We start from the raw sequence: 5890 nt of genomic DNA, 5'->3' as shown, positions 1-5890 counted from the left end.
TGTCATTTTTCTGCTTGTTTTTAAACCTTCAACCTCTAAATTTCTTCCTAGAGTCTGCTTTTATGGCGAAATACGTAATCCATCCTTCTTCAGTCACAGAAATACATTTAAAAGAATTGGTGAAATAAAATGTTCAGTGGCAATTTCAAATGATGCTTCTAAATAAGCAGAAGAATAACATAAAGCGACTATTTGCATCTCTTAAGCTGACCACTTCAGATGGCATATGAACTCAATATCTGAATGCTCAATTACTCTGCCACAGCACTAAAAGGCCAAGAATTGGACATGCAACAGTAATGGGCAGAATAAAGAAAGGTTTAAAAGTAAGATTCCATTTTAAAGAATGGGAAACATTTTTTTCTGTCTTATTCAAGTATGTGGCTGGGATTTTCACAATCTACTTATACTAATTTCTCATTAACTACATACTGCAAGTGGTTCATCAGCCTCTCAACCAACCTACACCTCTGTACCTTTAAGCTGACAACTCAAATACATGTAAATGGCTAAGTGTTCAAATCAAGTGAAAAACCTGCTAGGCTTGTCACTCAGCTTTTCTCAGCCACTTATGTACGTCCTACCCCAAATTCCATGGAGTTCAGATGTCCTTTAGCTCCTCAATAACTGAAAGTACCTCCCAAGGTTTTTATTAATTGTCAAGAGAACTGCAAAGTAGGCATGTTTTCATTTCACTAAACAACACACCATCAAGAGACAGCACCAGGTATACTATAAAAAGGAGAAAGTTAAGCCTGCAGTATGAAAGTCCACGCTGAAAATAAGCAAACCTGCTTGTATTAAGCCTGTGTTCCTATCAGGTCTGCAAAGAGTGGTAGCCCACTTCAGTCTAGAGCCCTGTTCCAGTCTGGTGCCACTGACCTACCACAAAGGATGTGAAGCTCAATATAATAATGCATTCCTGCCAGCTAGACTTTCCTGAGATACGTTATTCTCAGAAGACAACTTAAAGATAATGAAGTAAGAGTGTAAGAGGTACATTCAGTAGAGTTTCCTTATTCCCAGCCCTAAATTTAAATGAAGGAATATATGACATTTCATCCACATGTCCAGTACTTTTATTGACATATTACCAAAAAAGCATGAAATTTCAAACTATCAGTAATAAAGTTAACAATGAAAATGGGTAACAATTTTTATTTAGACCAGATGTTTTCCTAAATAACTGTTAGTAGACTGCTGGGAGTATTTAATTACTGTATCACTGTAAGTGAAATGAAAAAAAGCAAATGATTTTAAAAGATAACAAGAAGAAAGCAATGCAAGTTACAAACTGGGAGACAATGACTAAAGCAGCATATGACAAACAATTGAACTACTTGTGATTAATTGGTAATTCTCCACAGCAGTATATTGCGCTATTTCATCACAAAATTACATTCATATCTTTATTGATTAACAAGGATAGGAGAGTGATGCAACATCTCTGAGATTTAAACAGTAACTACAGTAAACACATTTTCAGTTTCTAGAAAATTAAATATGTTGACTTAGTTTGCAGAACCAAACTCCTCAAGCTAAGTAACCCCCAGCTTAGTTCACGTATCTAAACATAGTTTTCAGTCAGCATCTAAAACTCCCTTTCCAAGCTGGACATCTATATGTTGTTTAATAAGTTTATCTTTTCCTAAAGCTTTACTTTTTTTCCTAAAGCTTTTTTTTTTTTTTATTTTGCAAGTTAATTGCTGATAGTGAATTAAATTTCAATCACATTCAATTAAACTGTTTGACATACCTATTCTGTTAAATGTACCGTATGACACTCTTGTGTTGAAGTAAGTTACAACCATGCTGCTCCTAGACCAGCAGGAGTTGGAGAAATACAAGAAAGAAAATGGGTGTGCAGAGTGAGAGGCAGATAGAGACATGGCAGTGGCGATGGAAAGAGAAAAGATGCAGGACTGCAGGAAATGAGAACTCATTAGCTTTTGTGCTCAGGGAGCAGGTTTTTATCCATTGAATTATTTAAGCTGGTACCCTGATCTCGTCAATAAGATAGGTAGGAGGAGGTATCTTAAAAATCAGAAAACTGAAATAAAGCCATACACTATGCAACTGTATGGAGAAGTGAAGTAATGTTAAATCCTAAAACAACTCACTGCCTGAATTCACTATGAGTAAATTCAATTTATCTAAGCTTTGAAAAGAAGAGTAAATAAAAGGCAAACCCACAAATTCTGAACAAATTCTAAACACCTTCCTTGCTAAGACTGAAAAAAATCCTTCCTGTTACTAGGGCAGAGAACACTTTTTGAAGATGGGTGTAGAACTTTGATATTCAATAAAAATTGGGCAAACTTTCACAAGCTGAAATTTGTGTCTTGTAGCATTCATGACAATGACTATACTCTCTGGACCTTTGTTAGTCTATTAACATAAGAGAGATGAAGCTCATATTTGCAAAACGCACTCTGCATCCATCTTCACTTTGATAATAAAAGAAAGCATTCTAGCAGTAATAACTAATTACAGCAGACATCAATGGCAGCATATGATAATATTAGCAGTTTTCAAACAGACATACAACAAGGAAAGCAGACCTAAAAAGAAAAAGTTCCAATCAATAGGTTTCCACTTAAATTTGCAAAGTTGGGTCAATGTAAAAGCTACCAACGTCTTCATTCATATTCTAAGTAATTTAAGCAGTTTCCAAGGACAAAGTAAAGAGACAGCTTTTTGTCTCTCTTCAGCCTATTTTTCTTCTTCCTTTCACATAATATGACAACACAGTAAGGTCCACATCTCCTGTTATTGAGACAATCCCAGCTACACCTCTTTTCATCTATGAATACATCTGTTAAACCACTGTAATCGTAGTATCATAGTATCAGTCAGGGTTGGAAGGGACCACAAGGATCATCCAGTTCCAACCCCCCTGCCATGGGCAGGGACACCCCACACTAGATCAGGCTGGCCAGAGCCTCATCCAGCCTGGTCTTAAACACCTCCAGGGACCGTGCCCCAACCACCTCCCTGGACAACCCATTCCAGGGCTTCACCACTCTCATGGGGAAGAACTTCCTCCTCACGTCCAGCCTGAATCTCCCCACCTCCAGCTTCATTCCATTTCCTCTAGTCCTATCACTACCTTAGATCCCGAGAAGTCCCTCCCCAGCCTTCTTGTAGGCCCCCTTCAGATACTGGAAGGCCACAATTAGGTCACCTCGGAGCCTTCTCTTCTCCAGACTGAACAGCCCCAACTCCTTCAGTCTGTCCTCATAGGAGTGGTGCTCCAGCCCTCTGATCATCCTCGTGGCCCTTCTCTGGACACCTTCCAGCACATCCATATCCCTCTTGTAATAGGGGCTCCAGAACTGGATGCAGTACTCCAGATGGGGTCTCACCAGAGCTGAGTAGAGGGGGAGAATCACCTGCCTTGACCTGCTGGCCACACTTCTCTTGATGCAGCCCATGATCTGATCGGCTTTCTGGGCTGCAAGTGCACACCGAGAGCTCATGTTGAGCTTCTCGTCCACCAGCACCCCCAAGTCTCTCTCCTCAGGGCTGCTTTCCAGCCAGCCACTGCCCAGCCTGTATTTGTGCCTGGGATTGCCTCGACCAGGCAATCAATACAACTGACTGCATCAATGTTAAACTGACATGAACCGAGTACCTTGTACTATGGAACAAGTGCAGACACAGTAAATTTTAAAAACACTTTAGACTGTACTTGGAAAAATACAATTATGCAGTATTAGCAGTTATGTTTAAGAAATTCCAAACCTAGAGCCATTTCAACAGAAACAAAATTATATCTTTTTTTAGTATTACAGTGCTTGAACTAGTGGGACACAGCTGTTTCAAAGCTTTCTCTTTTAGCAAGCATTTTCCCCTTTTTGGTAGGTGTGGCAATGGTTGCAATAAGCAGCGTGAGCAATCTGGCAGTGTAGGCCTAGAGCCTGACATGGTGGTAGGCCGTGTCCAGCATGGGTGCGGAAGTGGCTAGCAGTATAGCAGATTAGTGCTGTGCCTGCACCGTGTAAACAAAGCAGGACGCTGGTAGCTATAAACACGGAGAGTTATCTTGGAATAACAGGACGCACACGTGCGTCAACAACCTCGCGTGTTATTACTAGTTTAACCAATAATCAATAGTAGTACAGCATGTGGTCACTCATGAGGGACCAATGAAGCCATGCCAGCAATGCCCTCCAAGTTTATATAAGTTGTAAAGGTTTTCTTACTACGCACTTCTTCTACGCACTTCTTACTAGCCTGTCAGCTCTACTGTCTGCTCTGTACTATGCTTGCATTATAATCAAACAACACTGAAGCAATAAAGGAACAATACTAGATCATACTGATCAGCTGTATTGATTCCAATCTCTGTCGTCACCAAAGGTAGGTAACTAGAATCCATATGCATATATATGTGTGTGTATACATATATATACACACATATGTATAACCCATATATATATCTCCTCTCCTCTCCCTCTCCTCCTATATATACATATATATGTATAACCCATAACTCTAATATTTGCTCTGTAGTATTTGACTTTTCTGCATGGTCTAAATCCCACACTGTAGAGGCCCAATATACTATGAAACTCCAAGTAGGAACTATTTTGGGTCAGTATTTAATTGACTGGAACTGAGAAACTAATTACAGATTTGCATGAGACTTCACAGAAAAAAAAAAAATTAAAAAATCAAGCTTTAATGAAAGACTGTTTACTTGGAAAACAGGGGAAGGCATTTTTTCACATGAAACAAGGAAAATGAATTGCTGCTTAGGGTATAAGAGAAAATGGAAACTTCTACATCCATACAGAGATCAGTTCAGCCCAACAATAGTAACTGATGTCACTGAGTCAAACTACTTGAAGCACATATGCATTCAATAATTGCAATGAATTAATTATAAATAATTTATGGAAGAAAAAAAATGACACATTCAGCATACATAAACTCTATGATCCATGGGACTGCTTTTTTTCCCCCACCTTAGTTTCCAGGATCAAGCCAATTTTTAATTTTGGTTTAATTATTTCAGTCTAAAAAGCCACCAGCTCTGAATTCTAGCTATCACACTTGAAGTCTGCTTTGGAGTTCATGCACATGTAAATATCATGCATAGTCATTTATTTCAAATCAGAAAGGACAATTGTCATGGTAATATCTAGATTTTTACTTTCAATACATAGAAAGGTAGTGTGTTTCTTGGAATTTGTTTCCTACAGGATTTAACAAAATCTTGATTTTTCTCAGCCTGTGACACAAACATCTGTCTATCAGCAGTTCTCATGCAAATGCTCTCTCTACAAAGTACAAATGCTGTGGGCAGTGCAAAGATTCTGCTCAAAACCCACTTGGGCCACCATTTGTAAATGTTCACTTCAGCTAGTTTTGAATTGGTAGCATGCCTAGAAATGATGGGCACATATGTTAGCTGTGGGGAGTGTAAAACTTACCTGTTTCATGTCTGGGTTAATTGAAAAGCTTGCCAAAGAAGTAGTAATTTATTTAAAAAGAAAAAACAAAAAGAATCTCTTTTAAGCACTAAGAAAAAGGCTTTAAAGAATTTCAGGCCAAGAGGAATTTAAGCCAAATTGATAAACAAGTAATTTGTGGAGGAGGAAAGGAGCCTTTGGAAATTAATAGGTTTCATACTGATGACTTCACTGTAAAAGAGAAGAATCCACATGTAGGAATATTCTTCACCTGAAGACAAGGATATAACATCAAGATGAAAATTAAATGTGGCTGTTAGTAACTATTGCCTTCTAAGTTTTAATAAAAGGTGGGTATTTGGGTTTTTTTTTGGCCATGTTTGCATGCTCTTATTTTTAAGGGTGACTGCAATGACGGCAATCCTGTAAGAAGACAAGAGTACGCAGCAAAACCTTTACTGCAATTAAGAGAT

The sequence above is a fragment of the Dryobates pubescens genome, chromosome 1, assembly GCF_014839835.1.
Source record: "Dryobates pubescens isolate bDryPub1 chromosome 1, bDryPub1.pri, whole genome shotgun sequence".
NCBI lineage: Eukaryota > Metazoa > Chordata > Aves > Piciformes > Picidae > Dryobates > Dryobates pubescens.
This window is presented reverse-complemented; position numbering follows the sequence as displayed.